The sequence below is a fragment of the Phocoena sinus genome, chromosome 6 (assembly GCF_008692025.1).
Source record: "Phocoena sinus isolate mPhoSin1 chromosome 6, mPhoSin1.pri, whole genome shotgun sequence".
Classification (NCBI taxonomy): Eukaryota; Metazoa; Chordata; class Mammalia; order Artiodactyla; family Phocoenidae; genus Phocoena; species Phocoena sinus.
Window position 1 is genome coordinate 29,032,888 of NC_045768.1, and position 26,163 is coordinate 29,059,050.

Below are 26,163 nucleotides of genomic sequence, written 5' to 3' on the forward strand. Positions count from 1 at the left end.
GGAAATTTGAGTTTAAATAAACCACCCCCGCCCCTCGCCAGCCAGTCACACAAAATCACACATGATTTGTTCCTATGTGTTTAAGGCTAGACAGTGCATAAAGGCAATTTTATGTTCCAGGTTTGTCCTGTTCAACTCCAGGATATTATTCGCAATTTTTAGAAGGTACTCATAAGACAGTCAGACGCAGCAACTTAGGTTTGATTTATCTGAAAGGCAACAAAAGGTAGTTAAACTGGTTTTTCCTTGGGCACATTTTACCTCCTGCCACTCCACTCAGGCTAGAAATAATGGCGTCATGCACTCTCGGAACTTGGGTCACACTCTTCTGACACTTTGCGTGTATAGATGTGCGCACAGGCACATAATCCCACATGTGAAGCCTGCTATAAGACGTTATGATAATAGGAAAAGTTGCATGCACAACTTCACTTTAATAGCAGGAAGCATTTTTTATTTGTACATAATATTCTTATGAGGTTTGACCAGGAACGTGATGAGAATAACTTTCTACATTTTTATTAATGACTTCACACTCTAGAGTATCTGAAAGCAAGAAGTTCAGGCTGTCTGACCTAAAGCAGCAGCACAGTGCAGCAGTTAAGGTAACTGCTTTCAGTAAGGGATCAAAACCTTAGAGACATCTTTGATGCCAGCTTATTCACTAGGGTAGAGATAATATTGCTCATGGCACTTTTTATAACTCAGGTTATGTTACTGAGGTCCACAGTTCATATTGCAAAAGTAATTTGCTAAGTATCTTTGATCACTTTTACATATTTCCAGTTTTGGAGAAATACTGTGCTTACATCATTTCTCCTGGTTTAGATCTTACCACTCAATTTCATAAATGATTCTTGATTTTTCAAGTTATTTTTTAACTGTTTGGGAAACTTTCAATGTCCTTACTTCAGAAAGCCTTAGGGATTTCAGTTTCCTAAACAAGAACAAAATAATCCATTTTGTCACTGCAGGGTTTTTTTTTTTACTTTAAATCTCTAATATCCATGAAAAGTTCATTCATAAATTTACACATGAAACTGCAGTTATTCTTGTACCCCATGCCTAACCCTCATATATGAATTCTAAATCATCATTTAGATTGGCTGAGACCTGAATCTATAATAACCAAAATGGGAAGCAGTAAATGGTATGAAAAACATTAAAATATAGAGATATTTATTTGAACTTGTTTTTAGTAACTAGAAATTAAAAATAATTTGGACAGCTCTTGGGTTTAAAAAAGGGAAAGTTTAAGAGCTATTAACGTTTACTTCATCTGCTCAGAAAAATCCTAGGTTAACATCAGATACATGGATTATTATAAGATAAAAATCTTGTTTGATAAAATATTTCTTATAATTAATGATATACTCAGAATGATAAACACTAATTTAATTTTGTTTACTGAAGGTATTCAAATAGATGATATGGAGTTGGTATGACCAAGTGAATCAAGACTCTTCAAATATTTGCCAACTTATATGGTGGGTAGAAAATTCCTCTCATATAAGTTAGGTATAGAGTTAATAACCCAAAATTAAAATGCAACATTATATTTAGGTGATCAATTTTTAAAGTACTTATGATGCTTAGGTGATACGACACTCAAACCAGCTCTTTAAGGTAGGTAAATATCATAAGAATATGAATGCTATAGTATGATTCCTCTCCCAAATTAAAGCTAAGATTACCCTCCAAAAATGAAATTGTGGAGATGGTCCTACAGCGGAAATGACACCATGCATGAGGTCGCCTCTATATACATTAGCGAAGACATTCAAAAATACTAAAAATGTCATCAAGAATGTCCTGTCTACACACACTAGAATGCATGATTGCAATGCCATCTTAAACTAAGCAGGCTCTGTGATAACAAGGTGGGGGTCTTCAAGAAATTTGTATATGCAGAGTTCCAGTGAGCAGAATATCACAGTATATTTCAAATATTCTGCCTAGAAGAGGTTTCCCTAATGAACCAGCACAAATATTTATTTGTGTGTCTCTTTTTGAGAAAGGTTGAAAACATCAGGCTAATATTATATGAGGTCACAGGCAATTAAAGTCCTCCAACTTACATCTCTTGCTCTGTATCTATGCTAACAAGATGACATCCAATTTTGACAATAAATTTGCTTAATCTGTATGTTTTCAATGGAAAGGAAAGACAATTATCAGGCCTGTAGATGATTTAGGTCCAGCTTGGAAATAATAAAATTATGAGACACTTTGGTAAGATGGTAATTTAAACTCATTTTGGTCACATAGAAATGAAAAATCTGTTGAAAAGATCTAACTTTCCGACTCCAGGGTCCTACTGAAATGAGTATTCACTATAAAATATTAAAAGGAAAATAAGCATCACTAGAAACTGGAAAAGGTGCCATGAACATGTTGCAAACTTCATGTATTTATTCTACTGTGATTGATTAGGTGTTAACTAGAGGTCAGGTATATTTCTAAGTGCTTGTGATAGTGAATAAAAGACACAAAGATCCCTACCTTTATGGAGCTTACATTTTAGTTGGAGGATTCAGAAACTAATGGTAAACATAAAAATAAGTAAATAATATAGTATGTTAGAAAGTGATTAAATCCTTTGGAGAAAGGAAAACTCAAGCAGGGTAAGGGATGTTGTAAGCCTTGGAAATGAAAAGGCAATTTGTGGTGTTAAATAGGGAGGCCAGAGTAGATTTCATTGAGAAGGTAAAAATGGAGCAAAGATTTAAAAGAGGAGAGGGAGTTAGACAAATAATTGGGGGAAGTGCAGAGGGAACAGGTAACGTAAGGCCCTAGGTGAATGTAATTTGAAGGTTTTCTCATATATTAATACCATGGCTCACATTGAGTGTAAACAAAAGGACAGACTGACGACTCTACTTCCCTTGTCCACCCCAAAGCAATGCAAGTAATTGGAGAAGAATCTAGGGGAAGCCTGCTAACCCTCCATAATTATAGGGCCATGGAATAGACAACAGCAGTAACATCAGAAGAACAGTTCATATCTTTAGTTCAATAAACCTCTTTGCATAGATTTAGTCAAAGAAGAAAGAGGACAGAATATTTCTTACTTCTATTCAATAATAATTCAATAATAATTGATTAGGTCTTGGATCTATAAAGTTACACATTTATGAAAAAAGAAAACTTTAAAATTAATAGAGTACATTGAAATGACTTCTGCTACAAATACGGTGATTTTAGCCTGTGGTTTCCACTTGCCCCACTGGAATGTGGATAAATGATCGAAGAAATAAGAAGACATCTGTGTCAGCCTGGAAACGAGTGAAGGGTTTATAAGGAAACTCTGGAAAACTTAGATCAAGCAAGAATGGTTTGAAGGAGGAGTCGTTTGACTCATATGAGGCACCAAATGGAAAACCGATGAGGCAAATAAGTGAAAGTAGTGTATTCCAGCTACAATCCTGAGTTCAGAGCAGCAGAAGGTGAGGGCAAAGGCTGACTGAGGGGCAGCTGGTAGGCAGCACAGAACCTGAGTGTCTCAATGCACAGTCTCAAGTTATATCTCATACAGATATATAAAAGTTTATTAACCACTATCTGCTAAAATACATCTGGAATATACCGGCAACTGTTATTAATTTTTAAAATACTGCAATGGAGATACGCCAGAAATATATCTACACGTGGAACAATTCCTACAGAACACCTACTGAACGCTGGCAGAAGACCTCAGTCCTCCCAAAAGGCAAGAACCTCCCCCCGCCACGTACCTGGGTAGGGCAAAAGAAAAAAAAAAAAAAAAACAGAGACAAAAGAATAGGGACGGGACCTGCACCAGTGGGAGGGAGCTGTGAAGGAGGAAAGGTTTCCACACACTAGAAGTCCCTTCGTGGGCAGAGACTGTGGGTGGCGAACGGGGAAAGCTTCGGAGCCACGGAGGACAGCACAGCAACAGGGGTGCGGAGGGCAAAGTGGAGAGATTCCCATACAGAGGATCAGGGCTGACTGGCACTCACCAGCTCGAGAGGCTTGTCTGCTCACCCGCCAGGGCAGACGGGGCAGGGAGTTGAGGCTCAGGCTTCGGTCGGAGCGCCGGGAGGTCGGAGCGCCGGGAGAGGACTGGGGCTGGCGGCGTGAACACAGCCTGCAGGGGGTTAGTGCACCACGGCTAGCCAGCAGGGAGTCCGGGGAAAAGTCTGGACCTGCCGAAGAGGCAAGAGACTTTTTCTTCCCTCTTTGTTTCCTGGTGCGCGAGGAGAGGGGGGATTAATAGCGCTGCTTGAAGGAGCTCCAGAGACGAGCGCGAGCCACGGCTAAAAGCGCGGACCCCAGAGACGGGCATAAGATGCTAAGGCTGTTGCTGCCGCCACCAAGAAGCCTGTGTGTGAACACAGGACACTATCCACACCTCCCTTTCCCGGAGCCTGTGCAGCTCGCCACTGCCAGGGTCCCGGGATCCAGGGACAACTCTCCCGGGAGAACGCACGGTGTGCCTCAGGCTGCCGCAACATCACGCGGGCCTCTGCAGCCGAAGGCTCGCCCCGAACTCCGTGCCCCTCCCTCCTCACGGCCTGAGTGAGCCAGAGCCCCCGAATCAGCGGCTCCTTTAACCCTGTCCTGTCTGAGCGACGAACAGACGCCCTCCTGCGACCTACACGCAGAGGCGGGGCCAAATCCAAAGCTGAGCCCCTGAGAGCTGTGACAACAGAGAAAGGGAAATCTCTCCCAGCAGCCTCAGAAGCAGCGGATTAAAGCTCCACGATCAACTTGATATACCCTGCGTCTGTGGAATACATGAATAGACAACGAATCATCCCAAATTGAGGAGGTGGACTTTGAGAGCAAGATTTATGATTTTTTCCCCTCTTCCTCTTTTTGTGAGTGTGTATGTGTATGCCTCTGTGTGAGATTTTGTCTGTATAGCTTTGCTTCCACCATTTGTCCTAGGGTTCTATCCGTCCGTTTTTTTATTTTGTTTTGTTTTTCTTAATATTTCTTTATTTTAATAATTTTATTATATTTTATCTTACTTTATTTTATTTTACTTTATCTTCTTTCTTTTTTTCCTTCCTTCCCTCCTTCGTTCCTCCCTCCCTCTTTTCTTTCTTTCTTTCTTTCTTTCCTTCTTTCTTTCTTTCTTTCTTTCTTTCTACTTCTACTAATTCTTTCTTTCTACTTTTTCTGCCTTTTATTCTGAGCCGTGTGGATGAAAGGCTCTTGGTGCTGCAGCCAGGAGTCAGGGCTGTGTCTCTGAGGTGGGAGAGCCAACTTCAGGACACTGGTCCACAAGAGACCTCCCAGCTCCACATAATATCAAACGGCGAAAATCTCCCAGAGATCTCCATCTCAACACCACCACCCAGCTTCACTCAACGACCAGCAAGCTACAGTGCTGGACATCCTATGGCAAACAAGTAGCAAGACAGGAACACAGCCCCACACATTAGCAGAGAGGCTGCCTAAAATCATAATAAGTCCACAGACACCACAAAACACACCACCAGACGTGGACCTGCCCAACAGAAAGACAAGATCCAGCCTCACCCACCAGAACACAGGCACTAGTCCCCTCCAACAGGAAGCCTACACAACCCACTGAAGCAACCTTAGCCACTGGGGACAGACACCAAAAACAACGGGAACTACGAACCTGCAGCCTGCAAAAAGGAGACCCCAAACACAGTAAGATAAGCAAAATGAGAAGACAGAAAAACACACAGCAGATAAAGGAGCAAGATAAAAACCCACCAGATCTAATGAATGAAGAGGAAATAGGCAGTCTACCTGAAAAAGAATTCAGAATAATGATAGTAAAGATGATCCAAAATCTTGGAAATACAATGGACAAAATACAAGAAATATTTAACAAGGCCCTAGAAGAACTAAAGATGAAACAAGCAATGATGAACAACACAATAAATGAAATTAAAAATACTCTAGTTGGGATCAATAGCAGAATAACTGAGGCAGAAGAATGGATAAGTGACCTGGAAGATAAAATAGTGGAAATAACTACTGCAGAGCAGAATAAAGAAAAAAGAATGAAAAGAACTGAGGACAGTCTCAGAGACCTCTGGGACAACATTAAACGCACCAACATTCGAATTATAGGGGTTCCAGAGGAAGAAGAGGAAAAGAAAGGGACTGAGAAAATGTTTGAAGAGATTATAGTTGAAAACTTCCCTAATATGGGAAAGGAAATAGTTAACCAAGTCCAGGAAGCACAGAGAGTCCCATACAGGATAAATCCAAGGAGAAGCATGCCAAGACACATATTAATCAAACTGTCAAAAATTAAATACAAAGAAAACATATTAAAAGCAGCAAGGGAAAGACAACAAATAACACACAAGGGAATCCCCATAAGGGTAACAGCTGATCTTTCAGCAGAAACTCTGCAAGCCAGAAGGGACTGGCAGGACATATTTAAAGTGTTGAAGGAGAAAAACTTGCAACCAAGATTACTCTACCCAGCAAGGATCTCATTCAGATTTGATGGAGAAATTAAAACCTTTACAGACAAGCAAAAGCTGAGAGAGTTCAGCACCACCAAACCAGCTTTACAACAACTGCTAAAGGAGCTTCTCTAGGCAAGAAACACAAGAGAAGGAAAAGACCTACAACAATGAACCCAATATAATTAAGAAACTGGGAATAGGAACATACATATTGATAATTACCTTAAATGTAAATGGAATAAATGCTCCCAGTAAAAGACACAGATTGGCTGAATGTATACAAAAACAAGACCCATATATTTGCTGTCTACAAGAGACCCACTTCAGACCTAGAGACACATACAGACTGAAAGTAAGGGGATGGAAAAAGATATTTCATGCAAACGGAAACCGAAGGAAAGCTGGAGTAGCAATTCTCATATCAGACAAAATAGACTTTAAAATAAAGACTATTAGAAGAGACAAAGAAGGATACTACATAATGATCAAGGGATCAATCCAAGAAGAAAATATAACAATTGTAAATATTTATGCACCCAACATAGGAGCACCTCAATACGTAAGGCAAATACTAACAGCCATAAAAGGGGAAATCGACAGTAACACATTCATAGTAGGGGACTTTAACACCCCACTTTCACCAATGGACAGATCATCCAAAATGAAAATAAATAAGGAAACACAAGCTTTAAATGATACATTAAACAAGATGGACTTAATTGATATTTATAGGACATTCCATCCAAAAACAACAGAATACACATTTTTCTCAAGTGCTCATGGAACATTCTCCAGGATAGATCATATCTTGGGTCACAAGTCAAGCCTTGGTAAATTTAAGAAAATTGAAATTGTATCAAGTATCTTTTCTGACCACAACACTATGAGATTAGATATCAATTACAGGAAAAGATCTGTAAAAAATACAAACACAGGGAGGCTAAACAATACACTACTTAATAACGAAGTGATCACTGAAGAAATCAAAGAGGAAATTAAAAAAAATACCTAGACTACCATTGCAACAAAAAGAATAAAATATCTAGGAATAAACCTACCTAAGGAGACAAAAGACTTCTATGCAGAAAATTATAAGACCCTGATGAAAGAAATTAAAGATGATACAAATAGATGGAGAGATATACCATGTTCTTGGATTGGAATAATCAACATTGTGAAAATGACTCTACTACCGAAAGCAATCTACAGATTCAATGCAATCCCTATCAAAATACCACTGGTATTTTTCACAGAACTAGAACAAAAAATTTCACAATTTGTATGGAAACACAAAAGACTCCGAATAGCCAAAGCAATCTTGAGAACGAAAAATGGAGCTGGAGGAATCAGGCTCCCTGACTTCAGACTATACTACAAAGCTACCGTAATCAAGACAGTATGGTACTGGCACAAAAACAGAAGATAGATCAATGGAAAGGATAGAAAGCCCAGAGATAAACCCACGCACATATGGTCACCTTATCTTTGATAAAGGAGGCAGGAATGTACAGTGGAGAAAGGACAGCCTCTTCAATAAGGGTGCTGGGATAACTGGACAGGTACATGTAAAAGTATGAGATTAGATCACTCCCTGACACCATACACAAAAATAAGCTCAAAATGGATTAAAGACCTAAATATAAGGCCATACACTATCAAACTCTTAGAGGAAAACATAGGCAGAACACTCTATGACATAAATCACAGCAAGATCCTTTCTGACCCACCTCCCAGAGGTATGGAAGTAAAAAGAAAAATAAACAAATGGGACCTAATGAAACTTCAAAGCTTTTGCACAGCAAAGGAAACCATAAACAAGACCAAAAGACAACCCTCAGAATGGGAGAAAGTATTTGCAAATGAAGCAACTGACAAAGGATTAATCTCCAAAATTTATAAGCAGCTCATGCAGCTCAATAACAAAAAAACAAACAACTCAATCCAAAAAACGGGCAGAAGACCTAAATAGACATTTCTCCAAAGAAGATACACAGACTGCCAACAAACACATAAAAGAATGCTCAACATCATTAATCATTAGAGAAATGAAAATCAAAAGTACAATGAGATATCATCTCACACCAGTCAGAATGGCCATCATCAAAAAATCTAGAAACAATAAATGCTGGAGAGGGTTTGGAGAAAAGGGAACCCTCTTGCACTGTTGGTGGGAATGTAAATTGATACAGCCAATGTGGAGAACAGTATGGAGGTTCCTTAAAAAACTACAAATAGAATTACCATATGACCCAGCAATCCCACTACTGGGCATATACCTTGAGAAAACCATAATTAAAAAAGAGTCATGTACAAAAATGTTCATTGCAGCTCTATTTATAATAGCCCGGAGATGGAAACAACCTAAGTGTCCATCGACAGATGAATGGATAAAGAAGATGTGGCACATATATACAATGGAATATTACCCAGACATAAAAAGAAACAAAATTGAGCTATTTGTAATGAGGTGGATAGACCTAGAGTCTGTCATACAGAGTGAAGTAAGTCAGAAAGAGAAAGACAAATACCGTATGCTAACACATATATATGGAATTTAAGAAAAAAAAATGTCATGAAGAACCTAGGGGTAAGACAGGAATAAAGACACAGACCTACTGGAGAATGGACTTGAGGATATGGGGAGGGGGAAGGGTAAGCTGTGACAAAGCGAGAGAGAGGCATGGACATATATACACTACCAAACGTAAGGTAGATATCTAGTGGGAAGCAGCAGCATAGCACAGGGAGATCAGCTAGGTGCTTTGTGACCGCCTGGAGGGGTGGGATAGGGAGGGTGGGAGGGAGGGCGACGCAAGAGGGAAGAGATATGGGGATATATGTATATGTATAACTGATTCACTTTGTTATAAAGCAGAAACTAACACACCATTGTAAAGCAATTATACTCCAATAAAGATGTTATATATATATATATATATATATATATATATATATATATATATATATATATACTGTAATGGAAGACATAGATACTACAGCAAGGTTCTTTCCCCTCTTTCTATGAATCTCCAGCAAACAAAAATAGATTACAGTAAGTCCCCTACATACAAACCTTCAAGTTGCTAACTTTCAAAGATGCGAACGTGTGTTTGTATGTCCAATCACGTAAGTTAGTTCATGTGTCTGGCGTATATTTTCATGTGTGTGCATCCTCTACAAGTGGTTGTGCTTTTGTGCGCTTTACTGTACAGAACTGTATAGAGTACAGTAGTACAGTATCTTTATTTCAAGCCCAGGATGTCCAGAAGCAAGCATAAAAGCAGCAGTGATGTAGCTGGTACTGCTAAGAAGCACCAAGCAATAACGTTGGAAACAGAAGTGAAAATAATTGTGAGAGTGGAGCAAGGCAAAAGATGGTAGACATCGCTCGTTCTTATACAGTATTACACTACAGTACTATATAGCCGAATGTGTTAGTTGGGTACCAGGCTAACTTCGTTGGACTTACAAAAAAATTAGACTTACAAACGTGCTCTCTGATTGCAATTCGTTCATATGTAGAGGACTTACTGTAATCATAATCCTTGGTTTATGATATAGTGACATAATTGGCCTGTGCAAAGGCCTTTTTATTCATGTGATCTTGTATTTATTTATTTTTAGTAATATAATGAATACCCTCAAAGTCACCACCGAAGCCAAAAAATAATAATAACAGAAACTTACTTCTACCTATTTGTAGAATAGAACTTACTTCCTCTATTTGTCTCCTGGCCTCTCTCCTAGAGGTGATAACGATATCAATTTTATGTTTACCATTGTTTTGCTTTTTTTTTTTTAAAAGAGTTATCACATATATATATATGGCTAATCAACATATTGTTTAGTTTTGCTCGATTTTGAATTTCATAAAAGGGATTCATGTGAATTTAGTCTTCTGGATCTTGGTTTTTGAAACATTGTATTATGAAGTTTCAACCATGGGTCTGCATTGAGCACGAATGTGTAGCTTCTTCGGAAGTACTGCAGTTGCCACAGCACAGTTTTCTGACACAGAGGAAGTAATCACTGGCTGATCTTTTGTCGCCTCCCTAGAACATCTGTATCAGCTTCTACTCTTGGTGGTACAATCATGGTGTCATACTTCTGATGTTCTCAAACGGTAAGACTCTTTCTTGGGTGGATGCTTTTGTCAAAAATCCAGAAATAGTAACTAAAATAAGATCATTAAAATAGTATCCAGTGAGAGTTTCCTGTATACAAAAGAACAGTTTGCAAACTTGGAGTCTTTAAATCCAAAATCTACGTGAAGCTTAGAGGCGTGATGTTATAAAATGGCTTATAAAGTGAAAAAGAGGACATTGTTTAACCTTTACAGTGGCTGGTTATTACAGTGGGGGTTTCCAGACAGCAGGCAAATAGTTAAAATTGATTATGTTATACTATTTTAGGAAGATGACTTGTTTCTTTTATGATTATCAGAGGCATCACAAGAAATAACCTAAGTTAAATTTCGTTTATGTTCATGAAATAAGCTAGATTTAATTTTGCTTATGTGACATAAATGGTTTTATCTGCTTGGGGGATTCTTAGACCTGGTATCTATTTTATTTTATTTTAACAATTGTAAAGATAGCTCAAGCCAGGCTATGTTTCTCAGAGACTACTTGGCCCATGTAAACTTCCAAATGATGGGAGTCAAGCTGCTTCCACTATTGCCCTCTTCCCTTGTCCTGCCATTATGTAGCTGTTCCAGCCAGGCTTTGCCTGAAGGATTCCCCAGGAAGGACAGAGACAATTTCTTGATGTTCAGGGACTGGGTACTTCTAAATTCTAGGAGATGTATATCTTGCTCACTCAAGGACTTTCACTGAGTTCCCTCTGGTATGACGGTGAGGGCCTGTTTCTGCAGTTTATCAAGCAGCCAGTGGGAGACCTGGACCAAGCTCCCCTTCTCACAGGGATTCCCAATCTCTCTAGGAGCCTTCTCCTCTTGGCTTGAACGGTAGGGAAGCAGCTCTCTGCCCTCTCACAAGGGGAAGTGAGTGGAAACAATATAGCACTCCCCACCAAAGACAACTCACTGCTCAGAAGAACATTCTCCTTTAAAGCCTTCCTATCTCTCACATTAGAGTCAGTAAAGAATCTCCATAGTATATGCCATTTATCAGAGATCCACCTAAAACAAAATGATTGAGAAATGATGGTTGTGATAGACCACATAAAGCCCCCGCCAAAGAGGTTCACATCTGAATCCCCAGAAACTACGAACATATATTTTACATGTCAAAGGGAACTTTCCAGATACAGTTAAGAGTATGAACCTTCAGATGAGGAGATTATCCTAGATTACCTTGGTGGGACCAATCTAATTATATAAATCTTCAAAAGTGAAGAATCTTTCAGGGCTGTAAATAGAGAGAGGAGATGTGACGGCGGAAGAAGGGTCAGAGAGATGAAACAGTGCTGTCTTTAAAGATGAGAGAAGGGAGTCGTGAGCCAAGGAATACGAATGGCCTGGAGATGTTGACGAAAGCAAGGAAATGGATTCTCATCTAGAGCCCATCTTCCTTCTCTGAACTTATACCTCAACCCTTGGCTGCTAACCAAGGTCCTGAAAGTCAAAATCACTATACACTAAAGATTCCAATTGTAACTGGACCCTTAATGCGGTTTATAAAGCCTTCTCTGTGTACTTACTAAGTTTTATCTCCCATTCTCCAAACTGGTATGTCAAATCTTGTCAATTCTCTTGTAGTGGATACTGTTGATTTTGCCTACCTAGTGTCTGTTCCCCAATTTTCTGAGAATTTTACATTGATTTTTCCATTAAAAAACTACTTTCCTCCTACTTTCAGATTACACCATTGCTTTTGGTCTGACCCACTTCAGAATTTCAGAGATGAGCACATGACCCAGGCTTACCCAATCAATACATTCCATCGCACTGTCAGGGATTGATTTAGGGAAGAACTCATGACTCAAGCTGGCCCAATGAAGTCAAACCTAATAATTTTGCTGAAACTATTGGAAAAGAAGTACCTCTGCTTCTTGCCATAGTTGCTAGTCTGATACAATACAAACCTAGACATTCCAAGTATCATTCACAAAAAAAATTAGCATGAAAGTGTAGTCAATGTAAAGAGGAAACTGAAACAAGAAATGGAGAGATCTGTTAACATCTTTTGTGCCAGATGTGATTAAAGTCATATCAACTTTGTATTTCCCAGTTAAGTTAGCCAGACAAATCTCTTTTTCTTCTTCAAACTATTTTGAATTGGCTTTCTCTCACTTATTGCTAAGAGTTAAAACTAAAACACCCTTGAAATAGCAAAGCATACCCAATTATACTGACAGAATTTGATTCAAGAATGAATCAGAGCCATAATGAGTCATATAGAATAAGGAACTTGTTATAGTGATTCTGCGATCATACAATTGTTGAACCTAGTGTAGAATTCTACAGGTTTTTGCTCTGAGTCTGGTAAGGGCCTGAAGATATTGTACTTCTCTAGGTCAGTAATTGGAAGTAAAGCTGCACAGGAAGGGGCAGTGGGAAATAAGAAGGACAAACTGCAAGTCCTGAACAAAAAAATAGAACCCATATCTGTCTCTTACTGTCTCCCACGATAATGACATGGTGATCTGCAGGAAATGATAACCTTCACCATGGAGTTGCACACATACTTCTCCCAGGACCTGGAGAAACTTAAGAATGAGATAGGAGATCCAGTAGGAGATGAAGGAGTTGCAGGCTGGCTGCTGCCCAACCAAGGTAATCTAGCAAATGAACTACAATGCATACAAGTTGCAGCAGAGCCTCATATCTAACACCAACCCTCAGAGAACAATGGCAGCCACTTACCTTCCACTTTCCAAATCTCATGCAAATTTCTCTTGAAACCAACCTTAACTCAAAACCTTAAAGGGAAGAAATTCTCGGAAATTACTTCCAGCTTAGCTAAACTGACAAAGCAACAAATCCAAATCCATCACACCAACTCTTCTATCACTTTCTGTAGCAAACTATGTCTTCTACTTTAGAGAGCAAAAAGAAGACATTAGACAAAAACTGACAGAATGTCCTACTTTCACACATACAAAAGTACCTGTATGCAAATCCATCCACAATTCCTTTTCACTTTTCCTGCTTTTTATCTTCTAACTTGTACTCCATATTCCATCTCCTCTTACCTTCTTGGGGACTTCACCATACTGATTCTTTTTCAACCTTTCCAAGGGATTCTTTTCATACTAATGAAATTCCATACTATGGAAAACTTTCCATAGAATTCTAACCCAGGTCCAACAATTGCATAAAGTAACAATGGTGCCATTAAAATAATATTAGTATGAACTAAATATGGAAAGGCTGTCCAAAGTATATTTTTGAGTGTAACAACAATATATATGCAAATATAGTGATACATGCTATGATGTTTTAATTACACACATACATACACATATACACACATACAAATAGTATGTAAACATTTCTCCCAGAAACATAATGGAGGGGAGGGGAAATTTTGGAAGTATACACATGATACTAAGAGCATTTACATTTGGGATGTGAGATTAGGGTAGAACTGTGGGGTTTTATTTCTAATTTATAAAATTCAGTACTCTTAGATTTTTGTTTTTGAAATTATTACTTAATTCTCTAAAGAAAAATAATACAAACCAGAGCAAATTTATGTTTTGGAATTCTCTCAATTTAAAAAATTCAAAGCTAGTCTAAGATTAGGAAAGAGAAGTGATCAACTGGTCAAAAGCATAAAAAAGCAAACAACCAGAAAAAAAATAAAATCTAGACTTTATAAACAAATTTATCCATGAGTTTGTTCTTGGCCAAAAGAGATAACTGAGAGCTAGTTCATTCAAGACATTGAAGAGAGAATTAATAATTATGAAAAATCAATTATAAGAACATAGGTATTAATACATATAAAAGAAAAAATACAAATATGTAGGGGAATGGTCAATATTATCAATAACAGAAAAACTATACATGTATTATATGAATTTGTACATATCCTTCTCACAATTCATTTTTTTGTGTGTATATGATTATACTGTATTGACTGGAGCCCCTGAGAGTTTTGGAACACAATTTGGAAAATATTACTTTGTAAATATTAAGTTTTTATTTTCTTAAAAAGTAAGTCATTGGAGGAGTAATTTTATTCCTGAAATTATCTGGACTTAAACAAATGATAAATATTTACATATTTGAGAAATTCTTGCTGAATTTCCTTGGGACATATATTTCACTAACTTAGGTGAAATTTGGCACTAATAGAGCATAATGCATTCATGGAAATTTTTGTTTTTATTAAACTACCTTTACATTATTAAATTGCTTAGAGAGATTCATTTTTTTCCCTACCTTTGGCTGAAAGTAGTAAGAGAATCAAATTAACATTTTTACTAAATGTTTCTCATGCTTACTTATAAAAATGAATATTTATTTATATATTGTTAAGTTTTTTTAGTATTGCCTATTGAAAATAATGCTATGTTAATGAAGTGATTTTTATATAGAAATATAGTTTTTCCTCAATGATCATACTCATTTCCCTATGAAAAAGATATCTTTTATTTATTAACCATCAAACCATACAACTCAAATGGAAAATGAAGTCTCCTTGATTCATCATATGTACACAACTTGCTGATGAAACATTTGAATTTGTTATATTTATTGATTTTATTTGTTTTTGAATACATTTATGACAGATAAAAATACAAAGCAAATAAATTAACAATAGTGAATGCAAAAGGCATATTCTGGAGAAATCCCATTTTTCTTTTAGACTATGTCTACTCAGAGAGGTTTGTGGTAATTGCCAATTCTTAATGTTTATGTTAAGTTGTGTTCTGTGGGGGCTTACGAGATTGTTAGCCAAATCGACATATTGCCTATGAAAGACAGAGTGGGATAGGAAACCTCTTGTTATTGGTTTAACAGGGTATTGCTGTTGAATTATATGTTTTGGGATTTTCAGTGGTCATAATAATTAAAATTATTTTTATAATTATTTTTGAATACATGACTTTGTGTTACTGTCTTTCCTCTCATATGCCCTAATTGTTAAAAGAAAAGAAAACAACAGTGAATGTCTTTGGAATATGCTCACTGACTTGAAATAAGAGGACTGATAAATATTTTCTCATTAAAATTTCGAATTAAAACTACACATTCTACATGTTACCCTCTAAGAGGAAAAACATAACCCAATTCATTTAAGGTAGCTGATCTCTTGAAAAGTGCCAGGTGATTGGTGGAGCAGAGCCATGTGATTCTTTGGATTGCTTCTGCCCCAGGTGCTGGATCCTATTCGCTGGGATTCCCATTCCCTTAGTTTTCAGAGTCAGTGTAGGATTAGCTTGGTGTGACCTCTATATCCATGGCAAGACATTGACCTGAACAGGATTCAACAGAATTCTACAGAGCTTAGGTCAGAGGAGCTGTATCATCAAACTCTGGACCTCTGAATCCCAGCGCCAGTTACAACATAACTATATTAATGTCTTTACCCTTCTCCACATGGTCAGAATTTATGTGTGCCAGAGGAGTGTTTCCTCACTGTATGCTTTGGTAACAGAAATTTTGAGAGTAAATTTCCATTCATCCTATCTTTTTTTCTTTCTCTGCCTAGGTTTGCTTTCTGTCGAACAATAATCAGCATCACCGAGGGTGTAAAGAACAAAAGAGCTTTATTTGAGGTCTTAAGAATTGCAATTTGTGAGACACAGACTTGGGTAAAATCAAGAGCGTTCCAGGGAGGAGAAAGAGTCAGGGGCTTATAAAGACTAAAAGCCACAAGGTTGTTAAAGTTGCTCAGAGAAAATTGTGTTTGACTCTTCAGAAAATATTTGTCCTTAGGGAATCATGGGTTGTCTTATGGTAGGGTCTGTCACAAGTTATTTTAGGGTAAGGGTCTGATAAATATCTTGAGTTTCTGGCAGATGTTCTGGGTGTCTTTGCTAGGAATATAAGTGGTCAAAAAGTCAGATTCCATCTGGTCTGTGATGTGCATAAGTCTCACTTCCTCAGTGGTCTCCTGTCTCCATTTTAGAGAGCTCTCTTAGCAATACTGGCTCCATTTTGATTTTACTTTCACATTTCCTTCCAACCTGAATAAAATGGTAATGGCCTAACAGTAGTAGAGTTGATTCCATGAGGGATGTTGGTGTGGTTCATGTTGCCAGGCTAGTGCTGACTAGTGTCTCTCAGAACCGTATCTATATTGTCTGTGACTTGGTCTATGTATATAATTTCAGAGGGAGTTCATAGAAAGTTAATCAACATGTCTAGACCTAAATTTCTAGTCTATTATTAGAGAATGGGGGGTAAACTGCATATTATAAGATTGTAAGATTCAATTGAGATAATTTATGTGAAATAATTTTGAAAATGTTGGGGGCAAACTGATGCCAGTGATAATATCAGATGATTTGAGGATTAGGACACTATTAACTAATAATAAAAAAAGAATTTTTAATGCCGTTAGGTCAGGCATGTACTCTATTCTTGATCATGGTCACTACCTCAGTCAATTGTCATTTATCTCTAATGTCTTATGCATTTATATTACCTGCTTGCCTGCTGAAAGCATTTGAATTAACATCCCGTGATGCAAGCTTTAAAACTGAATTATCATTACAATATAGAACCTAAGATACTCTTTCCAAATGGTAAGTTTACAGTTTATGCAAATTATTTCTATGTAATCAGAAGTTCTATTATCAGATTGTATGCTATTTAATGTTTCATAGCATGGTAAGTGCTCAATTTTATTTTGTGTTTGTCATAAAAAGACACTAAAGATAAAAAAGATAATAATGTATAAAATTTGAGCTGACCCTGAGAAATAATTCTAATCACTCCTTTAATATGTAGAAATCTCAGTTTAATAAAATTTTCATAAGATAATTTTGTTCCTTGGCAACAAGTGCTTGTAAAAACTATGGTATGAACTACAGTATTATCAGAATGCTTTGTGCTTGATGTGCTATCTTGGGATCAAAAGTATTTAAAAGTTGTTCTTTGAGATTTCCTTTTTATTATAATGAAGCAATACACAAGCTCTGTACCCCCAAAACTGAACAGGTGTTTGGAGGGAAAGAAATCTGGTGCTGCCTGAAGTCTTTTTTTTAAAAACATATATATTTATTTGAACATATAATTAAATTCCTATACACGTAAATTCTAACAATTTGTGTTTTGCATGGATAAGGGAAAGGAGAAGTTTAACTTTGTGTCTCTATGTGGAGTTATTTCACCAGAATAAACTTTGTTCTATTGATTTGATTTGCAAACAGCTACTATCAGAGATTGCTATTTAAATCATATTTGGTTATTAATAAAACTCGATTGCTTTCCTCATGCTTTTTCTTCATAACAAATTTTCAATAGGTATCTACTCTCGTTTTATTTTGGTTTTGGATGAAACCATATGAACATGCTTAAAATGTACAAAATGCCTATCTGGAAAAAAAATGAGAAAGGGCCTTACAAATGGAGTCAACTTAAAAATCCTGGAATCAACGATGGAAACAGAAACTTGGATCTGAAAGTAAAAGCATCAAATTGGAACCTCATATACAATGGGAGGGGTTCAAAGAATTTGGGGGTGATCAAGGGAAAAGATATGACCACAAGAGGCAGAAACATACAGTAAGCACTTTGGGGAGACACTTGAATATAGTTGCATAAGAGAGAAAGTTTCACAAGCAGGAGTCTGTCCAAAGTCTTCAGTATTAGGTCCCAACTCAGAAGGGGAGGGGGGTAATGGAACTTCCTAGGGAGAGGGTTATCAGAGAGGGGTGTACTTATCTAGGTGATGTCACTCTGCAGCATGGCACAGAGTCATTGTGTCAGAAAACTCCAAAGGAAAAATCTGCTCATTTGAACTATTTTTTAAATAATTGGATGGGAAAAATTTTGTGTTTTGCACTGGCAGACATTTGAGCTAACAGGTCTCAGTCTACAGTAAAGAAATAAACAATCCCGGGTCCAGTTCACAGAGGTCATCTTTGGCTCACTTATTAGAGAGAATAAAATAGGAGAGAAACACAACACTTCCTCTATAAAGGCACCTCCCTGTATATAAAGAGTACTGGATACTTTAAAATGTTCCCCTCTTGCATCATACTCAATGATTTTGTATTTTAATACACAAACACACACATACATAGTCGTTTTTGCAGTCAGGAAAGGGAAATCATCATGTAACTGAGACAGAGGACCCAAGGTAGTAAATGGGGACTGAAGGTGCATAACACAGGGGGAGCTAGGAACATAAAAGGCAGGCCTTTGGGCTTGAGGTCTTTAAACACATGTGGGTTAGGGCCTTCAGCAAAGAACCGCACATAAACTGAGATTGCACCGGTCTTGAAGTAGAGAGCAAGACTATACTGAATGGGGCCCAAAATATGTCTTTCCACTGCCTAGACAGACACCAGAAATGAGCTGCCTAGTCTGGTAAGAGTGGAAATAGATTTATGGCTATGAGACCAGAAACTGGGTCTAAACAGAATTGCACCATTAGATCCAAGATTGAACTCTGAGACAAGTCAGTGATTCAGATCCCAGCTTCCTTTAGGGCCATGATAAGGGCTGTTGCTACCTTGAGGTGTTTCCTATGGGGTGTGTGTGTGTGTGTGTGTGTGCGTGTGCATGTGTGTCTGTCTGCCTGTCTGTCTATCTGTGTGACATTCTTTAGCAGGAAATATAGGAGGCATGCAATGTATATAATTGCCTGTCATAAAGTTTACATCTTTTTTTTTTCAATTTTACCTTTTGCTACTGCAGGAAGAAGACTGTCTACTTTCATACCTGTCATCCTTCTAGATATAGCTTTTTAGACTTTAGTCTTCCTAGAACAGTTAGTAATTCCTAAAATTATTCCTATCTTCTTTCTTATGCTATTAGTAGATTTTCCTTTGTCACATAAGGATAACCATCATTACAGGCTTTGTGTGTGAGAACATGGATCCAGTCCTTGTCTCAATCAGCTCAGATATCCTCGAATTCTATATTCTACAGCAACAAAAGTGTCCTCAAGTAAAACATTGTTTACATTTCTCATATCCTCTCCTTATCTACAATTCTCATGCATCCAAAATTGTGGAACTATCCTTGGAGTACAGGTTCTCCTTTTACTTATCTCCAAAGAGAACATACTGTTTACTTGGAAGGTGGGTACCAAGCTGCCCACAAGGTTATATCCTAAAATGTCCAAATTAGAAATCGCACATCTTCTAAAATTTCAGTGGAAACTTTCCCTAGCTTTCAGTAGTAAAGCAGATTTTCCCTTATTTTTACATCTCCATGCTCATTTCTATCATAATTACTAAGGATCAGGTGGGAGGGGAGCTGGAAAGAATGCAACACCTATAATTATTTGACATATTTATCTTGAATAGTTTATATTCCATAAAACCATATTTACTAAACTCACTAATTATAGAATTAATCAGAGTATATAAACAATTAAGTAGGAGAACCAATTTAAAACTACTAACTACTTTCACACCTTAAAAAAGAACATTAAAAAAAATCTTATTCTACTATAAATACACTGAAGTTAACATTACTTTCTATAAGTCCTTGTTTGCATAGTGAATATTCACTGAGGATAATTTTATAGGAAGTTCAAACTATTTAAACATTTGAAAACAATTTTTATAACATATTGAAAATTACCCTTATCATAAACAACATCCCCTTCCTATGGGAAGATTATACATCACTGTCTCATTGGTGTCAGACTTAACTATGTGACTTGCCATGCTCTGCCTGGCTGGGAATTGTATATCCACACCTCACCCCCAAGTTATAGGCTTGGCCAAGTGACTTTCTGTGGCTAATGCATTATAAATACAAGTGACGTAAGTAGTAACTTTAAGAGCCAGCATAGGATTCATCATCTCTCTTTTCCTTCTGCTTTGAGACTGGCAGTGTTCTAGCTAGAAGTTGCTTCATCAGCCTGGGTCATAAAAGGAAGACAATATGGAGCAGAGCTGTAGACAACCCCCCAAAATGGGTAGGATATGTGAGGAATAAACATGTGTTTTATCAGTCTCTCAGATCCCAGAACATTTATTACCAGCATAACCAAGGCTAAACTAACAGATACAGTCCTCAAGAAGAGTTTTATCAACTTGACTCTAAAAAGCAAGGTGTAAGTATCTTGGCTAAATTTTATGTGTCGATTTGGCTAGGCTATGGTGCCCAGCTGTTCAATCAAATAGTAATCTAAATATTGTGATGTTGCTGTGAAGGTATTTTGTAGATGTGTTTAACATCTACAATAAGTTGACTCTTAGGAAAGGAAATTACTTTGATGATGTGGGTGACCCTCACCCAATCACTTGAAGTCCTTAAGAGCAAAAATTGAGGTTTCCCAGAATTATGAGTCAACACTATGACATAGAAATCCTGCTGACTTTCTAGCCTGCCAACCTATCCTACAGATTTTGAGATTTCCCACCCTCACAATCATCTGAGCCAGTTTTTTTAAAATGAGTCTTTTCACACACACACATGCACACACACACCACTCTATTGTTTCTGTTTCTCTGTAGAACCCTGACTAATACAATAAGTATCTAAAATTGTGAATTGTACTCAAAATACTAGTATGAATTGGCTCAAAGAAATATAGATGATACATATAGAAAACTAATCTAAAGAAATATTAAGATATTGTATCTGAGCAAGTAGTTTAGGTAACACATTAATTTAAATTTCTAAGTTTAATAGAGTATTTCTAATTCTATAATTGTCCTTCCAGAGCATGAAGAAATACAGAAAACTACATAATGATTTATAATGATAATGTAAATCTGATAGAAAAATCCTGAAAAAATCTCCATATTAAACTATAGATGGTTGCCAATTATGATAGCAAATGGGAAAACTCTAAGTAAGCAAATAGAAAGTCATATCCAAAATTACAGAAAAACAATTTACATATCAATGTCAAGTTATCCAAGAAATGGAAAGAAGTTTAAATATTAGGAAACTGTCTTTTTTAGGCTACCTTTTCTATCTCCAATGTTATAGAAAATTTTCACTACATCTTATCTTGTCCATACATTGATATTGTTTTCCCAACACAGTGGTTGAATGATATTCATCCAAGACATCAGTATGGTTCCTTTTAATTTTCAAAATGACCCTACCTATGCAGAAGTTACTATTGTTATCTCCACTTTACATAAGAGAAAGATGAGGTACAGAGATATCATGCAACTTACCCATCATTATATAGATATAATCATGAATGTCTACTGGTTTCTATGTTGGATTTCTAGTGCTCTTGGAAGCAGAAACAAGAAACTGTTCATAGGTGATGAAAACAAGGAGATAGCCAAATAATTGCCAGGAATATGAAATTATATATATATATATATATATATATTCATATATGAATATATACACACATGTATATTTTTTTCTCTCTCTTTCTTTCTTTTGAAGACCATGGAGGATGCGTGCAGGAAAGGCTTGGACCTAGTCCTGGTGAGCAGAGTGTGGGGTTCCCAGGAAAGCAAACAGGTGGCAGTTGAAGCCCTGCAGGGTGCACTAGGTTACTTCGGGTATGTGGGTAGTAAGTATGGGTCCTGATGGAGACAGGGAGAGGATGGCCTGGCCTGCACTGAGCATTAGAGGCAGCTCAGGGAAGGCTGAATCGGACCCCAAGGTGCTGCAGAAGGGTGCACACTTCCAGGAGGAAGCCTGATCTTGCAGGATTTCAGGAGCTCTACTGGGGTCCGTAGGGGAGTCCTGTGATGAGAAACACCTGGGTACCCCTCTGCCCAGACTCCCCCATAAAGAATTTGACTCACACCACCTATCACACAATCCCACACAACTGTATGTGTGTGTGTATAATTTACATATATTTCTTTACTTTGCTTTCAACACACATCACACTGCATGAGAACACTCTATTTCGTTAAAATTGGAGTGATTTGAAAGTAGAGTAAGAACTTATGTATCTAATGCAGTGTGGTATTTTGGCTGTTATTCTGTGCTTACTCTCTTCAATATTTTCTCTTTTGTTCTCTGAAAAAAGGTGGGTAAAATATGTGTATTTTCCTGTGTTGGAAGGGTGCTGCAGTATTTAGGGACTACGGTCCCTACTCTCTGAGTACTCTGTTAATCATCCTGTTTTGTTTTTGAGATACTTAGCCCTGTTAATTTTCTTACTTGAAGAAACCTCATGTGCTACACAGATGGACTGAGAGACACAGGTTGATCAAACTCAACATACAATTCTACAGATACTTATTTATCTTTACACTTTCATTTTCACACAGGCCCAGAATTATACATGGCTAGTTATAGAGACCACATTTCCTGACCAAAATTATAACTAATTATCTGACAGAAAAATGTTTCAGAGTTTGCACATTCTAAAAAGTATGAATAGTTTTATATAATTATTTTAAAACACCTGCTTAGTAACACTTTTAATAAGTAGCCTTCAGTAAAATATATAAAATTGCATGAAACTGAGACAAACTGTGAAAATATAGGGAATGAAAATAAAGGGCTTTTACAAATTCTAAATGATCCTCGCTCCCTTCCTGTCATTAATAAGTCCATTTTCAGAAGACTGAAATTTCCACTATTCATATTATTCTTTAAGGACCTTCATAATATTTTAGGACTTGAAGAAACCACATAAATATTTCTGAGAGTCCAGAACCTTGTTTCCCAGATAACTGAAAAAAGCTCAGAGAGAATTTAGTGACTTGTCCAAAGCTCCACAATGGAAGAGCCAAAGTTAGAATCCAAATGTCTGACTCTTGCTCTTTTTAGATCATGTTACTCATTTGTAAACTGTGATCTCAAATAATTTAGCATTTTGAGGCTTAGTTTCCTGATCTGTAAAATAGGGATAATAATCATGGTGTCAGAGCATAATTAAAAAGTCAATGACATTTTACTGGAGACTCAAAACTTCAACAAATATCATGGATGGGGGTAAGAAATTGTGGAGAAAGTAGATAATACAAGTGTGAAAGTAATTTTTGGTTCCACATGGAGGAAACAAGATGCCCAGAGGCAGTTTAAGCATAATACCTGGAAAGAGTTCAGAGGATAAACTACCCACAGGTCTACTCCAGATGATCCTGAAACGTAAAACAATTTTTTACTTTCCCACTTTATTTGGGATACTCTTTATTTTTTTTTGAAATATTTAATCCATTATTCCACCTAAATACCAAAGCCATTGTTCTCAATTGCCAAATGGAGTCAAACCACAGATGGTTTTCTATAAAAATAATTAAAGATAATTATCTCCTCAAAGATAATTTAATGGAATGGCTTATCATTTCATACTTACTGTTTTGCACATATTTAGCTAGTGAAGGTGAGTGGCTATTGTGGGAAATTTAGTAAATATGGTAGAGTTTAGATTGATTTTTATAAATCTGGTATATCTTTAGTAAATATAATGCTAGAGTTTAGATTGATTTTTATAAATCTGGTGTATCACAACAATTGAAAATACACAAAAAATTCCCTATATGATAATGCCTTAGATATAGGTATTACATTGCTGAAGTGTATAAGAACTAGGTATCAATAACATTGCAAATCCAGGACCTGGAAGAGTCTGCAGTCTGCAAACCAGACAGAACTAAATTAAGAAAATATATGAGGATCACCCTTATGGAATAGCTGCAAATTTGCACTAATGGATAATATCTATTCTCCCTTAGTGACTTTGAAATATCAGGAGGTATCTATTTTTTTAAATTAAAACATAGTAAAATAGATAATTGCATAAGGAAAGCACATGGCAAATAGAGGATACAAATATTATTTATTTCTATAAGGCCATATAAGGCATCTATACAGTTGATGGAGGTACATGGAGTTAGAGTGAGCATGGATACAGGTAGAAATGACTAAGTCCATTAAAGCTTACAAAAATCTACATTAAGCTTAACTGTTCCATCCTTTGTGCAGTGCATTCACCTTGCTTTCACTGACACCTTGTTTTGGGACAAAAAAGGACACTACATAATGATCAAGGGATCAATCCAAGAAGATATAACAATTGTAAATATATATGCACCCAACATAGAAGCACCTCAACATATAAGGCAAATGCTAACAGCCATAAAAGGGGAAATTGATGGTAACACAATAATAATGGGGGACTTTAATACCCCACTTACATCAATGGACAGAACATCCAGACAGAAAATCAAGAGGGAAACAGAGGCCTTAAGCAACACATTAGAGGGACTTCCCCCGTGGTCCAGTGGTTAAGACTCCACGCTTCCACTGCAGAGGGCGCAGGTTTGATCCCTGGTCAGGGAACTAAGATCCCACATGCCACTTGGCATGGCCAAAAAAAAAAAATAAAGACACATTAGATCAGATGGACTTAATTGATAGTTATAGAGCATTCCATCCAAAAGCAGCAGAATACATATTCTTTTCAAGTGCATATGGAACATTCTCCAGGATAGATCACATGCTCAGCCATAAAGCAAGCTTCAATAAATTTAAGAAAACTGAAATCCTATCAAGCATCTTTTTCTACCACAAGGCTATGAGATTAGAAATCAAATACAAGAAAAAAATTGTAAAAAAACACAAGCACATGGAAGCTAAACAATATGCAACTAACCAACCAATGGATCACTGAAGAAATCAAAGAGGAAATCAAAAAATACCTAGAGACAAAGGTAAATGAAAACACGACAATCCAAAACCTATCGGACACAGCAAAAGCAGCTCGAAGAGGGAGGTTTATAGCAATAAAATCTTACCTTAGGAAACAAGAAAAATCAAATAAACAACCTAAAACCTAAAGCAGCTAGAGAAAGAACAACAGCCAGAACCCAAAGTGAGTAGAAGGAAAGAAATCATAAAGACCAGAGCAGAAATAAATGAAATAGAGATGAAGGAAATAATAGAAAAGATCAATTAAACTAAAAACTGGTTCTTTGAAAAGATAAACAAAATTGATAAACATTTAGCCAGACTCATCAAGAGAAAAAGGGAGAGGACACAAATCAATAAAATTAGAAATGAAAAATGAGAAGTTACAACCAACACCACAGAAATACAATGGATAATAAAAGATTACTACAAGCAACAATATGCCACTAAAATCGACAACCTAGAAGAAATGGACAAAATCTTAGAAAGGTATAACCTTCCAAGACTGAACCAGGAAGAAATAGAAAATATGAACAGACTGATCACAAGTACTGAAATTAAAACTGTGATGAAAAAACTTCCAACAAACAAAAATCCAGGACCAGATGGCTTCACAGGCAAATTCTATCAAACAATTAGAGAAGAGCTAAGCCCTGTCCTTCTCAAATTCTTCCAAAAAATTGCAGAGGGAGGAACACTCCCATGCTCATTCTATGAGGCCACCGTCACCCTGATACCAAAACCAGACAAAGATATCACAAAAAAAGAAAATTACAGGCCAATACACTGATGAACATAGATGCAAAAATCCTCAACATGCAGCTCAATATATATATATAAAAAAAAGCAATCAAAAATTGGGCAGAAGATCTAAAGAGACATCTCTCCAAAGAAAACATACAGATGGCCAAAAGGTACATGAAAAATGCTCAACATTGCTAATTATTAGAGAAATGCAAATCAAAACTACAATGAGGTACCACCTCACACCAGTCAGAATGGGCATCATCAGAATGTATACAAACAATAAATGCTGGAGAGGGTGTGGAGAAAAGGGAACCCTCCTACACTGTTGGT